General features: G+C 39.4%; 1 long non-coding RNA gene across 1 annotated transcript; it reads left to right on the forward strand.

The window, feature by feature from the left end:
• Nucleotides 1–19,208: 19,208 nt before the first annotated feature.
• On the forward strand, nt 19,209–23,936 carry LOC139158494 (uncharacterized). Its single transcript, XR_011557700.1, has 4 exons — nt 19,209–19,225; nt 19,914–20,046; nt 23,122–23,202; nt 23,709–23,936. It is a non-coding gene; the product is annotated as an uncharacterized lncRNA (long non-coding RNA).
• The last annotated feature ends 816 nt before the right edge of the window (nt 23,937–24,752 follow it).

Genomic DNA, 24,752 nt, shown 5'->3' on the forward strand with positions numbered 1-24,752 from the left:
CATCGCAATCCCAGGGGACAGCAGAATTGAGGAGAAGCAGCTAGAGAAATTAGTGAAATACGAAGATCTAAAAATCGAGTTGCAACGACTCTGACATAAGCTCGTGAAAGTGGTCCCAGTGGTACCTGGGACGCTGGGCGCAGTACCAAAGGATCTCAGCGGACATTTGAAAACCATTGGAATTGACAAAATCTCCATCTGTCAATTGCAAAAGGCCGCTTTACTGGGATCGGCAAACATAATTCGTCGCTACATCACGCAGTCCTAGGTGCTTGGGAAGCGCCTGACTGGTGATGAACTACGAAATCCAGCATAGTGATCTCATTGGCTGTGTTGTATTGACATAATAATAATAATAATAATAATAATAATAATAATAATAATAATAATAATAATAATAATTTATTAGACTTGTATGCCGCCTCTCTCCGGAGACTCGGGGCGGCTCAGAACAACAATAACATAATATAAATACAAATCTAATAATTAAAACTATAGCTAAAAACCCATTATCTTAAAAAACAAGCAGTAATACACAATCAACACTCAATATTACAATCATAGCAGCATACACGCTGCTCATGAGTTTTGTTTTTTTGAGGAAGGCATGATGAATTAACAATCCTAGTTAGAAGATAACATAGCAATATATCCTGCATTGTTTAATGTCACTTTCTCAGTTGAGCGGTGCAAATAATTTTGAGTTTGACTCTATTAGAACTGGTTTAACCACTTTCTTAAACTTTTACCCATTCTGTATAATGTTACTGGAATCTTGAAGTAATTATACCATTATCAGGCATTAAGCATGAGACTTGGAAAGCAAATCGATTGTACAATTTTGTGTGTGTGAGAGTGTGTGTTAAAAGACACTGTCTAATCTTGCTCGTGGGAGGCTCTGCTAAGATGCAAAATAACAAATCAATATCGTCATTGTCTCTAATTCATATCAAGCCTTTCCAAACTTTGTATTATTGTAACCCCTAAAAATCTCAGGATGACATTTAGAAACATAGAAGTCTGACGGCAGAAAAAGACCTCATGGTCCATCTAGTCTGCCCTTATACTATTTTCTGTATTTTATCTTAGGATGGATATATGTTTATCCCAGGCATGTTTAAATTCAGTTACTGTGGATTTATCTACCACATCTGCTGGAAGTTTGTTCCAAGGATCTACTACTCTTTCAGTAAAATAATATTTTCTCATGTTGCTTTTGATCTTTCCCCCAACTAACTTCAGATTGTGTCCCCTTGTTCTTGTGTTCACTTTCCTATTAAAAACACTTCCCTCCTGGACCTTATTTAACCCTTTAATATATTTAAATGTTTCGATCATGTCCCCCCTTTTCCTTCTGTCCTCCAGACTATACAGATTGAGTTCATTAAGTCTTTCCTGATACGTTTTATGCTTAAGACCTTCCACCATTCTTGTAGCCCGTCTTTGGACCCGTTCAATTTTGTCAATATCTTTTTGTAGGTGAGGTCTCCAGAACTGAACACAGTATTCCAAATGTGGTCTCACCAGCATTCTATATAGTGGGATCATAATCTCCCTCTTCCTGCTTGTTATACCTCTAGCTATGCAGCCAAGCATCCTACTTGCTTTCCCTACCGCCTGACTGCACTGTTCACCCATTTTGAGACTGTCAGAAATCACTACCCCTAAATCCTTTTCTTTTGAAGTATTTGCCAACACTGAACTGCCAATACAATACTCAGATTGAGGATTCCTTTTCCCCAAGTGCATTATTTTACATTTGGAAACATTAAACTGCAGTTTCCATTGCTTAGACCATTTATCTAGTAAAGCTAAATCATTTACCATATTACAGACGCCTCCAGGAATATCAACCCTATTGCACACTTTAGAGTCATCGGCAAATAGGCAAACCTTCCCTACCAAACCTTCCCCTATGTCACTCACAAATATATTAAAAAGAATAGGACCCAGAACAGATCCTTGTGGCACACCGCTTGTAACCTGACTCTGCTCAGAATACTCGCCATTAACAATAACTCTCTGATGTCTACGCTTCAGCCAGCTGCAAATCCATTGAACTATCCAGGGATTAAGTCCAATCTTCACTAATTTATCTATCAGCTCTTTATGTGGAACCGTATCAAAGGCTTTGCTGAAGTCCAGGTAGGCAATATCCACGGCACCACCTTCATCCAACACCTTTGTGACATAGTCAAAGAAATCAATGAGATTAGTCTGACATGATTTGCCTTCAGTAAAGCCATGCTGATTTGGGTCTAATAAGTTATTGTTTTTTAGGTGCTGATTTATCCTCTTTTTGAGTAGAGTCTCCATCATTTTAACTACAACTGATGTCAAGCTAACTGGCCTGTAGTTACCAGCTTCTTCTCTACTGCCCTTCTTGTGAATAGGCACAACACTGGCCATTCTCCAATCCTCAGGAACTTCTCCTGTTAACAAGGATTGGTTAAACAAATCAGTCAGGGGGGTAGCAATGACAGATCTGAGTTCTTTAAGAACTCTGGGGTGGATGCCATCTGGACCCATTGCCTTATTTATCTTTAATCGTTCAAGTTCTTCTAAGACATCGGCTTCTAAGATCACTGGAGCTGAATCCGTACAGCTGGAAGCAATGCTATATCCCTCTATAGTATTATTTTGTAAGGTGTCTTTTGAGAAAACTGAACAGAAGTAGCTATTGAAATGGTCAGCGATCTCCTTATTCCCATTAATGCATGTATTATTCCCGGTACTAAGCTTCGTGATGCCGCAGTTTTTCTTCTTCTTATCATTAATATATCTGAAGAAGGTTTTATCCCCCTTCTTTACAGATTTGGCAATTTCTTCCTCTTTTGAGGCTTTAGCAGCATATATTATCTGTTTCGCCTCCTTCTGTCTCATTTTATATACCTCCCTATCAGCTATACTTCCAGACTCTTTATACCTCCTATAGGCAGCCTTTTTTTCATTGACTATAGCCCTTACATCATTGCTAAACCATAGCGGTTTCTTCTTCCTTTTACCTTTAGTTATTTGTCTTACATACAGTCCAGTGGCTTTTAAGATGGCCTTTTTTAATACAGTCCACTGGATGCTCGCTCCTGCCATTTTATCCCTCCCCTTTAATTCATTATCTAAATATTCTCCCATTGCATTAAAATTTGTTTTTCTGAAATCCAATACTTTGGTTGCATTATAGGATTGCTCACAATGAGTTTTTACATCAAACCACAAACATAGATGGTCACTGCAACCTAAATTTTCTCCCACCTTGACATCTGAAACCCAATTCCCATTCATAAAAACTAAATCTAGAATATTCTCCCCTCTAGTTGGTGTCTTAACCAGCTGTGCCAGAGCTGCTCCTGTAAAGGCCTCTACTATATTCTTACTTTTGCATGTAAGGGCACTGGGGATATTCCAGTCAACATCAGGCATGTTGAAATCACCCATAACCACAATATCTCCCTTTGCTGCCATTTGGGTAATTTCATCCACCATCTTGTTGTCATATTCCTCGGATTGCCCTGGAGGCCTATAGATCACCCCAATTCTAATGACAGAACCTTCTTTATTTTGCATGCAAATCCAGAGAGTCTCTAGATCTTGACACGTATTTTGAATTAGTGTTGTTTTTAGACTTTCTTTAATATAAATGGCTACTCCACCTCCCCTTCTCTCTATTCTATCCTTCCTATACAGTGTATATCCTGGTATGGATATTTCCCATTCATTAGAATCCTTAAACCATGTCTCAGTTATGGCAACCAGGTCCAAATTATCTCTAGATATTATGGCCATTAATTCACAGAGCTTGTTGCTCAAGCTTCGAGCATTTGTGCACATTACCCGAAGAACATTATTTTCGTTATTAGTTTGCCCCTTATCATCAACAACTACATCTATATTATTTGCAGCTCCCTTTTCATAAGCTTCCAAAAACTGCTTTATCCTCATTGGTCGGGGACAGAAATCACCCACATCAGTTACATCTCTGTCCCCTTTACCTAGTTTAAATGCCTGTCCAAAAAAGTTCTGAATTCCTCACCGAGCACCTGGGTACCTCTGTATGATGGATGCAAACCATCCTCTTAAACAACTCCCTATTAGACCACCTACTGACATCATGACTTACATAGCCAAAACCTTCAGCTTTACACCACTGCCTTAACCACACATCTGAATTTGAATTTGTTGAATTCAGATACCAAAGAGGCAGGAGACTGGCAGTGAGACTTCAGCTCTTTATTGGTTATAGTGAGCAAACATCAGCCCTTGCCTGCTTTCGGCAGGGGATTAAATAGGGAGCCCTTTTGGGAAGTGTTGTGGTTGGCTCTGGCCCAGCTCCTGCTCCAAGGAATGTGGAGGTGGATGCAGGGGAAACATCAACATGTCATAGGCCTGTTTTATTGCCGACAGAGTCAGGTAGTGCAGTTTCCTTGGACAAAGAAGAAGGTGGGGGTGACTTGGAAGAGGGGGGCTTGGCACACAGCCCAGGAAGCCAATCTCCATTATCTTCAGTTGATTCGGATGAGGAAGTGTTAGACCCTCGCAGGCGCAGACTTATGCATAGAAGAGACCAATTGAGGAAATATTACAGGAGATAAGAGAGGCCACCTGTGTTTGGCTGGGGTTCCAGTAATTAGAGCTGCTGATATAAATAGCAGCGTGCTGGTTTGGCCATTGTGGAAGATTATCTGATCATTGTTTTTTCAGGACCGTGCCTTGCTGTTTGTTGATTTTTCACGACTTTGAAACCAAAGCAGAGCAAAGTGTGTGTGTTTCACTTCATGGAAGAAGGAGAGCTGTGATGTTTCTTCACAGCTGCTAGCTAAGTACTTAAGGACTGATTAAGGGGATTGTACAGACTGCCAGGTTGTTTTGGGATGAGTGCTCTTTGCCATACAAAAAGGGTGCTTTGTTTCTTTTGAATTTTTCTGATAAAGAACATTGTTTTTGAACTTTCAAGTGTGTGTGTGTCTGAAATTTGTACCCTTGAATTTTCGAGAGACTCATACCATAGAGCCCGGCAGAACAGGAAGGAACCAATCAGAATTTCCCTGCTCCACTTCCTTGTCATACTGGAGTTAAACCCTCCCAGCCTCTCAGGACATAACATCCCTTACTCTTTAGTTCAGTGTATCAATTAGCATACATAATCATCTAAATATATAGGATGTTTAACTGTTCTAGTTGACCTGTGCAGTTCAGTTGGAGCGTTGGCTGGAGAGGACATGTTTTCTCTCTCTGACTCCCTCTCAGGAACCTTCTGGAACAGCTCATCCAACATGTTGGATTCGGCCGAGCTGGACTCCTTATTGTCGCTGGGTGGCATCTCCGGATCAAAAGATAAGTGGACCGGGTCTCGGGAATTAGTTGTAGCTGTAGGGAGAACATTGTTAGGGAGTGGGCCTGTTTCCCAGTTGGCGTTTAATGACCAGAGTCCCGTAGTTGGTTCACATGGTGCTGCCAGATTCTGCCATCCACCAGGCCTATTATGTATGATTTGGGGCCTGTTATTTCCAGGACTTTCCCAGGTAGCCCCAAGGAACCCACAGCAAAGTTTCTTGCATATACAGTGTTCCCTCGATTTTCGCGGATTCGAACTTCGCGAATAGCCTATACCACGGTTTTTCAAAAAATATTAATTAAAAAATACTTCGTGGTTTTTTTCCTATACCACGGTTTTTCCCACCCAATGACATCATATGTCATCGCCAAACTAATAATTTTTGCAAATAAATAACAAAAAAAATAATTATTGTTAATAAATAATTATGTTTATAAATATCAGGATCACTAAGTGTCTCATTCCATGGTGAGTACCAGTAATAATGGTGAGTAAATGGTTGCTAAGGGAATGGGAAATGGTAATTTAGGGGTTTAAAGTGTTAAGGGGTGGCTTGTGATACTGTCCATAGCCAAAAATGATGTATTTACTTCCGCATCTCTACTTCGCGGAAATTTGACTTTCGCGGGCGGTCTCGGAACGCATCCCCTGTGGAAATCGAGGGAACACTGTACTGGATTGTTTATTTCAAATGTTTTTATTTTCACTGTATTGAAACTTTTCTTCTCATTTGAGTAACTTGGGTGTAACCCGTCAAGGACAGAGTAGAGTTTCCGGCCCATTAGAAGTTCCTCAGGGCTTTTCCATGTGGCAATACCAGGAGTTATATGTTGTGTTGTTAAGAGTTTGTCTAGTTTTTGCAGGAGGCTGTCCCAGTCAAAAACTGAGACCAGGATACCATTTTCTGTGGCAGAGCATCTGGACCACCACAGGTATCCTGACACAAGTGACATCAAGCTGGCCATGCCCCTGTACCCTCCCCCTCTGAGATCAAACACAAACCTGATGCGGCCCTCAATGAAATCGAGTCTGACACCTTTGCCTTACATGACCATCCCTTCTCCCCTGTGGTACTTCTTCCAGTCATGAAATATGACAACTCTGCAACATGGTATCTATTGAATTAGTATGCAAATTTACGGGACAGCCTCCTGCCTCATACCTCGTTTCGACCAGTAAAGGCCTATAGGGTCGACCTTCTCTGGGTCCCATCCACCAAACAATGTTGGCTGGCGGGGCCTCAGAGAAGAGCCTTCTCTATGGTGGCTCCGACCCTTTGGAATCAACTGCCCTCAGAGATCCGTATTATCTCCACCCTACTGGTCTTCCAGAAAGCCATTAAGACCTGGCTTTTCTAGTAGGCCTGGAATTAAGAATGACTGTGTGTATGTATGGTTCTTTTAGGTTTTTACGTATTTTATAGCAATGTTGCTTTATTGCTGTTGTATTTCTTATTGCTTTTAGAATTTATGATTATTGTTAGTCGCCTTGAGTCCTTTTGGAATGGAATCTAAATCTAAATCTAAATCTAAATCTATACTTCTGAATCTCTGCATGTGGATATAGATACCGATATATCAGTAATATAATTGGCTCTGTGTGTGTGTGTGTGTGTGTGTGTGTGTGTGTAACATTGCAGAATTTGGTTCAAAAATTAGACGAAGAACCCAGAAGAACGGAAGTAGAGACTGAGATCACAAATAATACTAAGCCATCATTTAGCCCTCATTAACTGAAACAATCATCATTTGCTGGGTTTTCATAACATGCTAAGCATGTTTTCTGAAACAATGACTCAATCATTGTTAAATCTGTTAAATATAATATGTGGGTTGCATCATAGCTTCTTTCATGTGGGGGAAAATGCCTACACACACACTCTCTCTTCTATTAATCAGTCCCGGTTGTTTGAGAATTGTCAGTTCTTCAGCATGTGGTTGTCATGACTGGATAACATTTATAGCCTTATCCAAAGTAATCAATTTGTTCAAACCTTTTAAAGTTTAGTAAATTAATACCCATCAACATGCACCAAGTTGGTAAATTCCAGATCTAGCTGTGCTGTATGTAATTAAGTGTTTCATTTTGTCTGAATCCAAGCAACCTAATGTAATCAATTGGGAACTTTTCAAGAGTACAATGTCACTTTTTTTTTTACAAGGCAATGCTGGTTTAAAAATCTAAGGAGTCTCTTCATGAAATCAGAATAGCTGTTGCTTAGAAAAATGCCCTGGTTACCAGTCTGTTTAACAGAAAGCAGCCAGCACCACAGAGCTGTGAAATAATTTCACATCTATATAATCCTTGGCATCAGACAAATTAAGTTAAAATCATTTTCTTTTAAGTAGCAAGTTACTGTACTATAGCAGAAAGAAAGCTGCTTCTTAGAATTTAGTAGTATGTGTTTCAAGAAATTTGTGGAATAGCAGGTTAGGCATATGTATTATTTTACATTGTAAAATGTTATGTCTAAATTTAAGATTTATAGCCAAATCCTGTGAATACTTACCCAAAGGTAAATACCATTTATTTAAGGTCTCCTTTCCAATTAAAATAGCATGTGATTCCTGTTTGAGACATATAAAATATTCTGCTATGCATACCTTTATGGTAGCTAGCATTGCTCACAATCCAACAGAGAATTAAGTGGAATTAAGAATCTTGAAGACAATAGGCTTAAGTGTGCTTAATTCTTTGGTAAGCGTTTTTTAGATTTACACGTGTTATTTCACTTTGTTTTAGGAATTCACTGCTGGTATGATCCCAAGCAGAATAAACTTGGAAGATATGCTTCAGCATGGCATGTAAATTCAATTGTACATTAGAAGTGGCTGGTCATAATAAGAAAACAAACAAAATTAAATAAACAGGCATGTTTTGAATTATTCTAACAGTGCATAACTTTATTTGAGAAAATAGGGTTTCAACATAACTTTTCTGGAATTTGACAACTTTAGAAAAGTTTGTATTTGAAATCTTAGGAAGTAATGAGAACAATAGAAAATATTGTGGCTCCCTAAATGTTAACAGATTGATGGCATAAATGGGTTTCTTCTTTATGGTATTACATTGTTCTGCTAGTCTTAGCTAATAGAGCATGCTATTCTGTGTAACTTTGTAACCTTCCTTACAAGACTGTCATCATAAAGGAGAAATGTGCATATTTCTCTTAATTCCTTGAATATGTGTCAAAGCAGGGGTGAAAGGTGAAATTTTTCTCTACCGGTTCAGTGGGCATTGCTTATTTTGTGGGCGTGGCTTGGAGGTGAAGTGGCGTGGCCATGAAGTCATATGACTAGATGGACATGACCAGGTTGTCATGTGATTGGGTGGGTGCGGCAAATTTAACAGTCCATTTTGTCAGGAAGCAGGGGGTTGGACTAGATGACCTCTAAATTCCCTTCCAGCCTTTGCTGTGCTGTTTCAAAATATCCCCTGCCCCTATGTCTAGGGCCAGCCAGGTTTGTGGTCCTCCCTCCCCTCACTCTCTCTCTCTTCTGTAGGAAGCCACCCCCCCCCCCACAAAATAAAATATTACTCATAAGAAAAGGCTTACAGAAAAACAAGTAAAAATCAAACAACCTGCCTGAAGCTCATTCCACATTCCTGCTCGATAGAGATAATGAGATGATGACCATATAGAAAGTGGAAGCCTGATGTTTGACTCCATTCATAGAAGCAAGGTAGTGTACTCAAGGTAGTGTTCTGGGACCAATGCTCTTCATTCTCTACATCAATGACCTTTGCGATTACATCTCAAGCAACTGTGTTCTCTTCGTCGACAATCTAAAACTCTTCAACACCACCGATAACACAACTACTCTCCAAAAAGACCTGAACTCTGTTTCTGAGTGGTCTAACACATGGCAACTCCAAATCTCAACTAGCAAATGCTCTGTCCTACACATTGGGAAAAAGAATCTGACCTCCAAATACGAACTGAATAATCAAATTATCACTGATAACCCCCACTCGGTTAAAGACCTCGGTATACTAATAACAAAAGATTTAAGTGATAAAGTCCACTGCAACAACATAGCCAAGAAGGCTTCAAGAGTTGTAAACCTAATCCTACGTAGCTTCTGCTCTGGCAATCTCACACTACTTACCAGAGCTTACAAAACGTTCGCCAGACCCATCCTCGAATACAGCTCATCTGTTTGGAACCCATATTGCATCTCAGACATTAACACCCTTGAAAATGTCCAAAGACACTTCACTTTTCCACTTGAAACAGAATACCCTACGAGACTAGACTTTCAATCCTGGGCCTAGAAAGCTTAGAACTAAGATGCCTTAAACAAGATCTAAGTATTGTCCACAAGATCATATGCTGCAACGTCCTGCCTGTCGGCGACTACTTCAGCTTCAACCACAACAACACAAGAGCACGCAACAGATTTAAACTTAATATTAACCGCTCCAAACTTGACTGTAAAAAATATGACTTCAGTAACTGAGTTGTCGAAGCGTGGAACTCATTACCGGACTCCGTAGTATCATCCCCAAAACCCCAACACTTTACCCTTAGATTATCCATGGTTGACCTATCCAGATTCCTAAGAGGTCAGTCAGGGGCGAGTATAAGTGCACTAGATTACCTTCCATCCCCTGTCCTATTGCTCCCCTATATCTCCTATACCTTTCTTCTATTCCTATATCTCTTCTTCTATTCTTTCATTGATATGTTCATTGATATGTTCCTATATCTTCTCTTCTCTTCTTTCTTAGATATATTTTACTATGAGTATATCCTCTATAACCTTTATCATGTATTTTACTATGTGTATACCCACTAAAACTCTCATTGTGTGTTGGACAAAATCAATAAATAAAAATAAAGCAGGCAAACTCTTGAAAACCCATTCAAGATGGGATTGTTTGAAATTTCCCCATAGCAAGATTTGGCAGCTAACAAAAAACAGTAGTACAATCAGAATAAACAGCCTCAAGACCTGACACAGGATGGGGATTCCCACAATGGGAATCTCCCAAACCCTTTTAGAAACACAAAAACCATGTTGCACAAACTCCAAAACTTTAAAAACATAGAACTATACAAGAATCCTTCCTTTTATTCCATTTGTTGTTCAGCTGATCCAGAATATCACTTCGCTTCTCCTTCCCAACAGCTTCCGAAGGCTTTTCAATTTAAAGCAGGAGTCTCCAAAGTTTCCAACATTAAGACTTGTGGACTTCAACTCCCAGAATTCCTCAACCAGCCATGCGGCTAAGTTTGGAGACTCCTGATTTAAAGCGATAACATTTGTTTTTCTTTTTTGCTAAGCGATCTCCTGGCTGGAAAGTGAGTCCTGATTTTTCCCATCTAACACTTCCCTCTTTCTTTCTCTTTCTTTCTTTCTCCCTTCCCTTCCCCCTTCCCCCTCCCTCCCTCCCCCTCTCTCTTTCTTTCTTTCAGATGAACTGGAAGGGGAAAAGGCTTTTAAAAGTTTTTTTAAAACCCAGAAACTGATGATGTCAGGGTGGGTAGGTGGAGCTGCTGGGAGGATTTCCCCCCTGTGTCAAAGGTACATCATATGTGTCAAAGGTACATCATAAATGTAGATGAAGATGGGAGGCACATAGAGAAAATTCATGCAAAAATGTGAATTTTTAAGATGCAGAAGATGGACAACAGTATTGGGTTTCAATACATGTATACATGGATGGGGGGGCACAGCACACCAGTAGTGGAAATTGCAGATACACATTGGAGTGAGATTTAACTTCTGCACATGTGCAGGCAGCAAAATCTTGTGAGAGGTTGCACATGGGCGATTTTGGCAATTTTGGGGCATTTTTTTGCCAAAATCTCACACGCCGGGGCATTTTTCTCATGAGATTTGCTTTCTGTGCATGCGCAGAAGCCAATTCTCGCTCCGACACATATGCGTGCATGCCGGATGCCCACGCATGCCCACAGCTCACTTGGAGCTGTGCACGCATCTGAACTAGTAGTAGTAGTGGAATTGGGAATCCGCCCTTGATGGACAAATGTTATCTTGAAGCCTCACACAAAGCGATATAGAGATGTTCCTTAAGAGATTGCAATACCTGGCTAATTGGTGGAGAGAGAGCTGCTCATTCTCCCCTCCCTTACTCTGATCATCTGTATTCCAGATGCCTGGCTGCCCTCCAAAGAATTCAAAATGATTTTTTTTTTAAGCTTCCCATTTTCCGATCCCGCGTCCAAAAATAGCAAGGGTTGTCCAACATTAGGGCAACGTGGTCCTTTGCCTTTTTTTTCATCTTTCTACCTTTTATCAGTTTATTTATTTAGCACCTAGAGAGTGCCAACTCACAGGCTGACCTCTGCTCTATTTTGCATGATTTGCTCTGCAGTGGCACGTGAGCTTATATGTGGCTGGTGGCTGCCTCTGTGTGGTAGGAGCCGAGCCCAGCCCAGCCCATCTGGAGAGCCTCCGGTGCAGGCAAGGGTCTCATAATATTGATATGCTGTAATTCAGACATGTGGGTGACCTTGGCAGGGAAGAGATGGGGACATGAAGGAGTGAAGGGAGAGATGACTTTCTCTCTATAAATAAACATAAATAGGAATAACTTGGCAGCCCGTTGGCGTCAGACCCCGTAGAACAGTGACTGCTGCAAGTCCTTGAGAGCTGAACTCCCATTTCGGCAATCAGTTTTAAGATAAAATCGGATTTAGAAAAGGACCCGTGGAGTGGCCTTCACATGCTGCCTCTTAAAGTTTCCCCAGATAGGAAAAGTGGTCTTTTTATGGATTTATGTGTTTGTTTTCTATCCCACTTTTTCTCTGAGGGCTAAGGGTGCAGTGGCTTCTTTAACTAACAGCAGCCCTGAGAGGTCAATTGGGCTGAGAGAGAGCGATTGGTGCAAAGCCATCCATGAGTTTCAGTGGCTAAATATAAATTTGAACTTGACTCTCTCCAGTCCTAATTCTATATGCTCAACTCCTACCCTCAAAACGATGCTATGCAGCACTGCACACCAGAACAACTAGACACAAGAACAGTTTTTTCCCAAACGCCATCACTCTGCTAAACAAATATTTCCTTCAACACTGTCAAAGTATTTGCTAAGTCTGCACTATTGCTAATCGTCTCATCATTCTATTCTATTCTACTCTATTCTATTCCATTCCACTCCACTCCATTCCATTCTAATTAACACAGCATACTGGCCTTTCTCATAACCTGAGGCTTGGTACCTGTTCTGCAGGGGAGGGCTCTTCCCGGTTTGGACCAGATCGCCCAAACCATTAGCAACCCTCTGGTGATGTGATGGTGGTGTCATGGATCCAGTTCAGTCAGTGTTGCTCTGTGGGCACTGGCATCTTTTGGGGAAATTTGTGGTGAATGTTTCCCATTAAATGAGATTCAGGCCTCTCAGTGTTGATATTTTCAGTCCTCTTTTTGATACTTTAAGACAAAAGTGTCCCGAGAGATAACACCTCTGGCTCTCTGTGGTAGTAATCAAAGCTTAGAGAACAGAAAATCCTTCAAGAACTTCACTGTACCTTACTTACCACCACCACTACCCCAAACCTGGATCCAAATGATCTGTATGTCTGAGATCCTTAAAGGGAGAGATATTTGCCACAAAATCGTATTGTGCTTGGTCTATTATACTGTTTAGGCATGCTCCTTGGGGCAGAGAAAATTGAGGGACAGCATTAACCCCTTTCACCAACAGTGTGAGGCAGGCAGAGTATCCTGGGCTCATTTATATGGCCCAAAGAACTCATAAATGTTACTGAGCTACAGAGTGCAAGTGAGACCAGTGACACAGGACAGTTTGTTAATATCTTGATTGTAATTGTAACTAAGTATGACGTATGCCTAGTAAAACATGATTCCTTTAGAATACCTTGGCTTTTGAGTAGCTGCCCCTACTGAAGTTTCAATCAATAAGCACAAACCAAGAGCAGCTGAAAAGGCACAAATGCCAGGATAGCAGTGTTCTCTCTAAATTTTTTTTGGGGTGGGCGGAAAAGTATAGTGTCTGAGCGACAGTCCCTTTGGGACTGGGCGACACAGAAATAATAATAAAATTTCCCTCTCGGCTTCTGGGCAGGTTTGGAAAACTCTGAGTTGATGATGATTTTTAAGTGAGCGATTGCTCACTGCTCAGCTTAGAGGGAACTATGCAGGATAGTATAAAGAAATCATACTCACAAACCTTGGAATGGTAAATATTTCACCCTTCCTTTGTATACTTAACAATTTTACCTGAGTACTTATTTTGCTTCAGGCTTCAACAAATCAAAGGTTTATTACCATGGCTTATCACGAAAACAAACAAGTACTGTACAATGTGTGGATGCTGTAAGAAAATATCTTGATATCTTAGGGAGTGGATGGCATATAAATAAATAAATTAATTAATTAAACAAACAAACAATTTTTTAATAGAAGTATAAAGACAAAACTCTATTAATTAATGGTAACCCAGGAAAAGCCAAAGATAGAAAGGAAGAGTAAAAGTGAAGAAGTTTTGAATTCAGAACCCTAACTTTATTATGTTGGCTTTTTATATTTTGACTCTGTGACAATCACTTTTTTACTTAGTAAGATCAATTTACTCTCAAGTATATGGTCCCCCACTCTTTTTAAATGAGAAGAATGTAGTAGAAATTACACTTGGTTTTACATACTACTGTATAATTACTATTTCTAATACTATTCTGATTCTATTCTACTAATAATTCTGTTTCATTCTATTTAGATTAGAACTGCACTTAAGGAAACTAAGACGTACAGTACTTCTAAACTTTCCTGTGCTAATTTAGTTTCTGTGATAAAATTGCCCCTAATTTAATTTGAATTGATTCAAACCTGCTGATAATATTCTACTCAAGCAATCTATAAGATTGAAATCCTTTTGAAATCTTTTTCTTAAGCAATGACAACTTTTGAGACTCACAATAGAATTCCGTGGGAGTCTGACATGCACCATTTGTTTCTGAATGTTTTAAGTGTCAGCTTTCTGTCCATTTGTTCTTTTGCACAGAAAATAAGCGATTGAACAGAATGGCTTGAAAATGCAAAAGGATTTGGCTGAAGGCACCCCGTTGAACTTCCTGAACACATTTCTGTTGAACTGTGAATCTTTCTCCCCACCCTTTTCCCCCAAACACATTCCTTAAGAAAAGTCAGAAGTAAATAAATTGGTGGATATTGTATTTCTTTTCATTTCTCCGGGGGAAAAGATCCAGCATTGTCAACTCAATTGCCATGAAGTTTATTTATGTGGTGATGATTATCTGTAATGAACCAAAATACTGTTATTGCATCATGACTGTAGTAAGCATGCAAAACTTTTCCACAATAAGAGCCTTTCCATTTCTCCCCACTTCAGAAAACGTAGGTGTTTTACTCCCTTAAGTGATACAGCCCCTCAGTAGAAGGTCCTGGAAACAGGATATGGATTAAAAGTCAGGAGTCCCCATACTTGGCAACTTTAAACTTGTGGACTTCCATTCCAAGAATTCTCCAGCCAGTATAGCTGGCTGGAGAATTGGGTGCTATCTAACAAAACGATATTCAATGGTGAAAAAAGTAAGGTTATACATTTAGGGAAGAAAAACAAAATGCACAGATACAGTATATGAGGTACATTGCTCAACAGTAGTAACTGTGAGAGGGATCTTGGAGTCCTAGTGGACAACCATTTAAATATGAGCCAGCAGTGTGCAGCAGCTGCCAAAAAAGCTCTAGGCTACATTAACAGAGGGATAGAATCAAGATCACGTGAAGTGTTAATACCACTTTATAATACCTTGGTAAGGCCGCACTTGGAATACAGTGTTCCCTCGATTTTCATGGGTTCAAACTTCGCGAATAGCCTATACCACGGTTTTTCAAAAAATATTAATTAAAAATACTTTGCAGGTTTTTTTCTATACCACGGCTTTTCCCGCCTGATGATGTCATACGTCATCACCAAACTAATAATTTTTGCATATAAATAACAAAAAAATAATTATTGTTAATAAATAATTATGTTTATAAATATCAGGATCACTGAGTGTCTTATTCAATGGTGAGTACCAGTAATAATGGTGAGTAAATGGTTGTTAAGGGAATGGGAAATGGTCATGTAGGGGTTTTAAGTGTTAAGGGAGGGCTTGTGACACTGTCCATAGCCAAAAATGGTGTATTTACTTCTGCATCTCTACGTCGTGGAAATTCGACTTTCGCAGGCGGTCTCGGAACGCAACCCCCGTGAAAATCGAGGGAACACTGTACTGCATTCAATTTTGGTCGCCATGATGCAAAAAGGATGTTGAGACTATAAAAAAAGTTCAGAGAAGAACAACAAAAATGGTTAGGGGACTAGAGGCTAAAATATATGAAGAACAGTTGCAAGAATTGGGCATTAATGAAAAGAAGATGGTGCCAAACTATTCTCCAAAGCACCTGAGGGTAGAACAAGAAGCAATGGGTGGAAGCTAAACAAGGAGAGAAGTAACTTAGAACTAAGGAGAAATTTCTTGACAGTTAGAACAATTAATCAGTGGAATAGCTTGCCTCCCAAAGTTGTGAATAATAATAATAATAATAATAATAATAATAATAATAATAACAACAACAACAACAACAACAGCAACAACAACAACAACATCATCATAAAATCAGTCAGCCAATTCAATCACAGTCATACATCACAAATAGTGGTCGGGGGGTCAACACTGCCCCAACACTGGAAGTTTTTAAGAAGATGTTAAACGATCTGTCTGAAGTAGTGTAGGGTTTTCTGCCTAAGCAGGGGGTTGGACTAGAAGACCTCAAAGGTCCCTTTCAACTCTGTTGTTATTATTATTATTAAGTCTTAAAGTTGCCAAGTTTGAAGATCTCTGGACTAAATTAATAGGTGTCTGTGGAGATTCTCAGTCATCCAGATAACGGTTGTCCCAAAAGGTGCTTTTTCAAGAGGCAACTGGACTTTGTTTTTCCTTTCACTTGAAAGGAGTTCTAAAAAGGTTCTGCACCCATTTGCACTATTCAGGTGACCCTAAGGGCACCGATAAACCTCCAAGTGGCCTCAACAACTCTCAGAAAGAGGGCTAATGATTAGATGACTACAAGGAATACAAACCCTCTACCATTCAGTCAGAACGGAAGAAGCTTCTTGGATGAGAAGCAAAACATCTCCAAGGTAAAATGAAGTCCAGTTGCCTTTTGAAAAAGCACCTTTGATACTAAGATTAGTAACTCGGCTGGTGCCAAGCCATCCTAATCTCAGTTCAGCCTGTAGTTTTCCCTACTTCTCGTGAACAGAGGAGTTTCTCTTTCTATCAAACCTGTTTTAAGTCTTGTCTTAAATATTTCAATCCAGAACCTTTGTCATGGATCTTGTTGATTCCTAGTATCGAAGAGACCGGAGGCAGACTTAGTGACAACAGCTCTTTATTAGTAGTGAAGTGAATCCAGCGAAAGACCAGCCAGCTGATTCGCCTTTCAATAGAGGGCTGCTGTCTGGGAGAACCAATCAGCGCTCTTTATTCTCCTGCTCTGCAAAGCGGACCTGAGTGGAAGCAGTTTGCTAATATGCAAATAAGGGGTGGATTCTCATTCCTGACACTACCGGGGTGCTGCACGCGCAGCATCATTTCTGCATGCACACTTCCCAGTGTGTTTTTGCTTCTGTGCATGTGCAGGAAGTAAAATTATCATGAGGGGATGCGCACGCAAGCGAGATTTCATTGATATATTTTTTTGCTTCTGCGCATGTGCAGGAGCAAAAAAATGGCTGAAATCTCTCACGTGCATCCCTTCTTGTGATTTTGATTCCTGCGCATGCACAGAAGCAAAAACATGCTGGGATGCATGCATGCACACATCAGGAGAAACAAAGCTGTGCCGCAGTTCAACTTGTGCTACCGGTGTGGCGTTCTTTACCATCCCGGTAGCAAGACACTATTGATGCAAATGCTAATACGTAACAAATCCTATCAGAAGTTTTATGGGCAGGTTACCCTGTTTATACAGTACAGTTACATCTTGTCACACAGATCACACTGTGCTTCCCCACTCATATTTATGTGTCATTATTTCTGTGGTGTTGTAGCAACAACAACAACAAAAAGAAATGGCTTTAGTCTCCTCTTCTGCTCAATGAGATGAAAAATACCAATCTGTGTACATCAGCAAACCACATTTATAGAAACACCTGGAAAATTTTGGTGTGGAAATCAACATCCTCAGAGTCATGTAGAGATAGATGGAAATAAAATATACAAAGATAATACAGGTGGAGCTGTTTTGAAGTTTCATGTACAATTAATGTTAATAAACTATGAGAATTCTGTCCTGACATTTATCCCCCTGGATGTTGCCTTAAAACAGTTTTACCCAGAAAATTATGTTTGGTGTTTTTAGGTTAACCAAGGCTCCCTGTATTGCCTAGTGTCGACACAGGGATGGAATAACCCAGGAAATTATCTTATTTCCTCTATCACAGTCCATAGAAGTCTATTCCAATATGACTAAATTCAGTGGAACTTTCTTCTGGATGATTTTGTTTGTTGAGGCCTAAAAGAAGCAATTCAAATCAATGCTGTTAGCTTCCAAGTCTTACATTGGGACCAAAGACATGGACAAAAATGGGTGAAATAAGCATAAAACATGAAGTCTAAAATAATGTTACAGTTACAGTTCCTGAGCAGTTCAAAATTGTATACATTAAATGGCAGAAGTGCAGGCTTGTTTTATTGACATATTACATTAATTTGTATGTCTCATGGGAAAAATATCTATATGGTCACTCGGAATCCAAAATAACTTGATGGTGCCTGGTCAGTCCATTTGTGTGCCACCTACTCATTGGATTCTATATGGTTTTGCAATAATAAAATATGAAAGTAATGCTATATAAATAAAATATATAGATTACCACCTCTCTGTTAAAATTCTTTCCCTGCAAAAGCTCTGTGATAGAGAACTGGTTTTATCCAAGGTAGACCAATAACAAGGGTTAAAGCCATAAAGAGCATTACAGGTGTCCATCAGTTATTTGAATTAGGCTTGGAAGCATACAACAATTAGTGCAGTTCCCAAAATTAGGGATTGACTCCGGTTAACTAGTGGCACCTACATTCTAGTGAAGTTGCAGCTTTTGAAACTGTTATTGGACAATCTTTCTCTGGCCTACCTTCTTCGATCATATTACAGATTCTGGAATTAAGCAGGGACAAAGAGGGAGGATAAATTGAAATTTCCCAGAAGTAATCTGGAACCCATCAGGCCGTCATTCATTTTCTAGTACATTCCTGCCCTTTGGAATCTCGAAGACTATGGCAGGAAAGAAGAACACGGTGTGCACAGCTGAGCAATAGCACGGAGGAGAAATTTACACTGGTACTCATTAACCAGAACTGGCTCGTGAAGATTCATATTAGAAATCTGTCTGTCTCAAGACGACTGAACGGGAAAAGATTAGATAATGACATGCTAGCGTGGATTTGTACCAGGTTTTTGTTATTTTAATGTTTTATATTTTAACAGGTTGAATTTTCTAGTTTTTAAAATGATTGCAAGTGTTTTTCAGTTTTTGATGGATGGCGACATTCATGTTATAGGTGAACAAGTGTTTTTCTTAATGACCTGGTAATCCATTAATTGAAGGAAGAGTCAGGGCGACTGAATGGAGCTGAGCATTTAGTGGCTTCATGACAACTATGTGGCGCTCACAGCAGATATGTTCTCCTTGTGCACTGAGAGAAAAACATTTATTTATTTATTTATTTATTTGTTTGTTTGTTTGTTTGTTTATTGTTAGAGTTGAAAGGGACCATGAAGGCCATCGAGTTCAACCCCCTGCCCAAGCAGGAACCCTATGGTACACCAGTCAAGTGGCAGTTCAATCTTCTGTTTAAAATGTCCAGAGTGTTGGAGTTCACAATGTCCGCTGGTAGGTTGTTCCATTGGTTGATCGCTCTGACCATCAGGAAGTTCCTCCTTATCTCCATGTTGAATCTCTCCTTGGTCAGCTTCCAGCCGTTGCTCCTTGTCCGGCCCTCTGGTGCCCTGAAGAATAAAGTGATCCCCTCCTCTCTGTGACATCCCCTCGTATACTTGTAGACTGCTATCATGTCTGTTCTGGCCCTCCTTTTCTCTAGGCTATCCATGCCCAGTTCCCTCAGTCTCTCTTCATAAATCTTGGTTTCCAATCCCTTAATCATCTTGGCTGCTCTTTTTTTCACCTTCTCTAGAGTTTCAATGTCTCTTTTGAAGTGTGGTGACCAGAACTGAATACAGTACTCCAGGTGTGGTCGGGCCAGGGCGTAGTAGAGTGGTATTAAGACTTCCCTGGTGTTGGAGTGTATTCCCCTGTTGATGCAGCTTAGGATTGTATTGGCTTTTTTAGCTGCTGCTGCACATTGTTGGCTCATGTTTAGTTGATTGTCCACCAAGACTCCGAGGTCTCTTTTGCAGTCGCTACTGCTAAGAGGGGTTTCTCCCAGGTTGTATGTGTGTCCAGTGTTTTTTCTGCCTAGGTGAAGGACTTTGCTCTTGTCAATGTTAAACATCATTTTGTTGGTGTGGGCCCACTGTGTTAGTCTGTCTAGGTCTTTCTGTAATTTGAGTCTGTCTTCTAGGGTATTGGCTACCCCTGCCAGCTTGGTGTCGTCTGCGAACATCTGCCACTACCTAGGATTGAACTCTCAACCTTTTGAGGGAGAGGCAAATGTCTTCACCACTAGGTCACCACACTGCTCCAAAATGTTATAAGTAAGTAAGAAATTCTTCCCCAAAGAAGCATTCTTTCAGATACGTACTGAGCCAAGTTCAACCTTTGTTTCATTAGCTTGTGCAAAATGTAAATAACAATCCTGAGAGCTCTGGATTGATATCATAAACACCAGATTGTAAAATACTTGCACTGGAAAGGTACCTTTGCAAACCCCAGGTCTGATCATTATTCTGTGGTAAATCTGGTTTGGCTGCTTTATAATTGGCAAGCTTGCCTTAATGATAGGAGGGAAGATGAAGAAATGGAATCAATTAAAAGCCAGTACTGGACAATGTAAAAAGCATGAATGTTTGTCATCTAGCGTCTAAAGATTCAAGGATTCCTTACTTCAAAGACTGTCCTGCTTTAGCTATCAGGCAATATTCACAGCTGGGATGAGAATCCAAAGTCCAAGATTTTTGGCTAGAACTGCTTTCTCCTATCTTGTGCATGCCACATAGGAGGGAGTCTCTCCAACAACTACTGTGTATCACCGACCACATCTGAAGGAGATTAAATCACTCAATTTCACACAACTTCACTTTCTATAGACTTTTAGCCATGCAGACAGCTACACAGAGTGAGTGAATGGGCAAGGCTTCCTAACTGATTTAGCTTCATATGTGGAAACATTCTTAATTCTCTAAAACTCTGAGCTCCAGATTTTATTCCTTCTTTTCCTGCTTGGCTTTCATCAGCTTTGTAGATTCCAAGTAGGATGATGCATTAGCAGCATTCATGGCACGTACTGATCCTTACAAAGAATGTACAGAGAATGGTTAGTGGTGACGTACACAGATGGAGTTCCACGTACATGTACCGTGGCCTAGCAAAAGGAGGGGGGAGGGATTTAATCCACAGAGATTTAAAGTCACCTTCCTTTTCTCTTAGCACTGAGCAAGGCAGGATGCAACTTACTGAAAATGGGCTTTTTAAGCTACCCAGCTTTGTTGTTTTGCTTTTTTTAAAATCAGGATTATTCAATACATTTTGATTTCATAAGTAGAAGAAGGGGAAATGGAGGGGCTGGGGCCACACAGTGGTTAGAATGCAGTATTGCAGGCAATCTCTGCCCACAGCCAGGAGTTTGAGCCTGATGGAGGCTGACTCTGCCTTCCATCCTTCCAAGGTCAGTAAAATGAGGACCCAGATTGTTGGAGGTAAATACGATGATTCTGTAAACCACTTAGAGATGCACTGTGTAAAGCACTGTGAAGTGGTATATGAGTCTAAGTGCCATTGCTAAATGGAGCATTGGAAGTGACCTAAATCAAAAAAAGGTGGCAAGGTGGATGGAGGACAATGATTACAACTACTGAGCTAAAGGGGAGTTAAGGAGAGAGGAATGTAAAGGAGGGCGATTCTGTGCCAACGAGCCTGGGTTTCTGTTGATTTAATTTCTTGCTTGTTGCCTAGGAATGCAAGTTGGCTCTCCTACAAGCTCTGGCCTGTTCCAGCCTTGCCTGAAAAATCCTGGTTTATACATTAACGTTAGTTCCTTTTGGAACCTTCCCTGTTAATTGTGTGCCTGACCTTATTAAGTAAGGCATCCCAAGGATGTATTTTATAAAGAAAGAGTTTACTTTTCTGAAAACCCTGTCCTCTGCATGCCCATATATGAGTGCTGACTGTAAGGCACTATCCAGAAGGAGCAGAAACACTCTGATTTCACATATTATGCCACACTACAAAGGTATTGGTTTGACTTGAGTTTAGCATTATATTTGAGCCAGCCATTGTGGTTTATAAATCATGATTTATATAATTGAGAGCAATCCACTGAATCTAAGGGTTGACCAAAAGGAGGAAGTGTATTTTGTGATATGTTGCAAACCTTGCCCCGTGCTGCAATGCACATAGCTGTCTCTCCATTGGCAATCTTACGTTTATATTATTTTTTAAACATATAAATCTTTATTAAAATTGCTTAAATATAAATGTTTATTAAAACTTTTTAAGAGGAAGATAAAATCTAATGCTAACTAATATCAAAAAATGGAATTTAAAGTAAGGAGAGACAGTTTGGTCTAGTGGTTAAGACACCAGGTTAGAAAGCAAGAGACTATAAATTTGAGTCCATCTTACCTAGCAAGGCTGTCTAAAAAGTGTCTCTTTCTACTTCCTGGATCTAAGGTGTGGCTAGTCTAAAGACACCCAACTAGGCTTTGTACCTAGGGCAGGACTAGAACTCACTGTCTCCGGTGTGTGTGTGTGGGGTATAGCTTGGTGTCTTAATCACTGCCCCAAACTGCAGGACAATTTAAGATAAATGGCTGGTAAATCCTCCTATCTTTATTTTCCCATTTGTCTAGCAACACCATAAGGTGAGAAAGAAACACCATCAATTTCTCTTCTTGACACATAGCACAACACATTTAGGTGTAAATAAAACAAATAAATAAAAATAAGAAAGGGAAAAGGGAAAGCAAAAAGTGCAAGAAAAGAAAAACAAAATAAAAGATACAAAAAGTGACTTCTCATATTCTTCACAGCACTTATAAGTACAATCTTTTTCTCTAAAGTTACATCATGTTTCTGAAATCCTAAACATCAAAGTGATAAATGACAAGCTCATGTTTTCATTTTGACCCCCATAAGTTTCCAGGCTCCAATTAATGTAGATAATGTCTTTTCTCTAATCAAAGCAGTTAATTTACCCATTTAATCAAAATATGTCAATTTCACCAGCCATTCCTCCACAGGTTGAATACAAGATGAGTGGCAAATACCTTTCATAATAAATAATAATTTTAAAATGGTGGATAATCTCAAATCTTCCCATCTCTGTGCATATAATAATGTCACTGTAGTACTCCTACATTGAAATGTGTAGAGATGGAGGCTGCATGGAGGTTGTGTGCAGCAAACTGCTTACCTCTAACGGGCTTTTCATATCTACATGATCTCACCCAGTTCACATAGCCAGAATGATGTAGGACATTATCCGTGACTGGTATGTGATCTCATCTAGGCTGCATTAACAGGATGTTCTTAAGGATTGGTGGGGAGAATTCACCAATAAAAATGCTGTTACTTTCTTTCGTACTGCTCCCACCCTACTGTCCTTCTGAAAGGCTGCGAAGACCTGGATTTGCTGACAGGCCTGGGGGCTGTGAGTGTTAACACCTAGTCATGGCCGAACTGTGATTCACTTGGTATGTATGTGTCTATGATTGTATAGTTTAGCTAGAGATTTTTATTGTCTAGTTTAATGGGGTTTTACTGTTTTTACTATTTACTATTTGACTTTTATTGTAATATTGTATTGCATTATATTATCGTTGTAAGCTTCCCTGAGTCCTACAGGATTGGGCAGCATATAAATCAATTAAATTAAATTAAATTAAATTAAATTAAATTCTATCTTTTGCTGCTTGGAAAACTGTATTAAAAGCAAGAAACACTCCTAAGGCAGTGAGACATCTTATACTGCAGTGCTTTGTCTCTAACTCAATCAGAAATTATGTCAGGCCCATTATTTTTTTTAAAAAAGGAGGACACCTGGTGACTCTTCCAAACAGATTCTTCTACATTTCTTTATGGTTGTGTAAAGAAGTATATAAAATATTTTAAGTAAAACCAGACACAAGTTAGCATGACTTACTGCAGTGTGTGAACTCCGCCAGACTATGATTTAAGCCCCATATTTCTGTCCCTGCAGGATTTGGTCCACCTATTGCACTTGGCTCATATTGACAAACAGACAATCTGTTTTCTGTTCATCAGCAGCAGCAACATTAACATTAGAACTACAATTCTGTTAATAGCTGAACAAACTGAAAATTCAACGGTTGCCGTTTTCATTACCACAAATGTGGTGACAGCAGAAAAAATCACCACCTACACATTTCTTCAGTCACGTACTTGTCACACAGAACTCTTCCTCTTTTCAGCATAATGAAAACACAATAAACATTGGCTCAGTCTGAAGGTGTCTTTTGTCTAGCATGGTATCCCCACATTTGTGAACCAGATGCCTTGGGAATCCTGGAGTCAAAAACTTTTGTTCCCCAGGAGACTTTCTGACATTACTGGTCCTAGATAGTTATTCTCCAAGGACTCATCTAATCCTCCTCTTAAATCAACTGGCAATTGACACTTGAAATAACAAATTTTGCAAAACCATTCTGCACAGTGAAGCCCTACGGTGCCACTGGCCACAATATTAAAGCCATACAGATTGAAAGATGAAAATTATCCCCTTGAGTGAAATCACAGCCTTCTTGAAGAGCTCTTGTGGGAGTGTGGAGGGACCACTGTGCATGAGTTTTATTTCTTCACAGCTTGATGTTTCATTTGGGATGGAGGGCAGAATGGGAACATCACTGCTGATCTGTTGCAGTTGTGATTTCACCATTAGATAGGTGGTCTGAGAGCCTCTAAGATTATTTTATTTTATTTTATTTTATTATTTTATTTTATTCTATTTATTTTTTATTTTTTATTTTTTATTTTTTATTTTTTATTTTATTTTATTTTATTTTATTTTATTTTATTTTATTTATTTATTTATTTATTTATTTATTTATTTATTTATTTATTTATTTATTTATTTATTTATTTATTTATTTATTTATTTATTTATTTATTTATTTATTTATTTATTTATTTATTTATTTTATTTTATTTTATTTTATTTTATTTTATTTTTTCATTTATTTGATTTCTATGCCGCCCTTCTCCTGGATCTCAAGACGGCTTACAG

The sequence above is a fragment of the Erythrolamprus reginae genome, chromosome 2 (assembly GCF_031021105.1).
Source record: "Erythrolamprus reginae isolate rEryReg1 chromosome 2, rEryReg1.hap1, whole genome shotgun sequence".
NCBI classification, from domain to species: domain Eukaryota; kingdom Metazoa; phylum Chordata; class Lepidosauria; order Squamata; family Dipsadidae; genus Erythrolamprus; species Erythrolamprus reginae.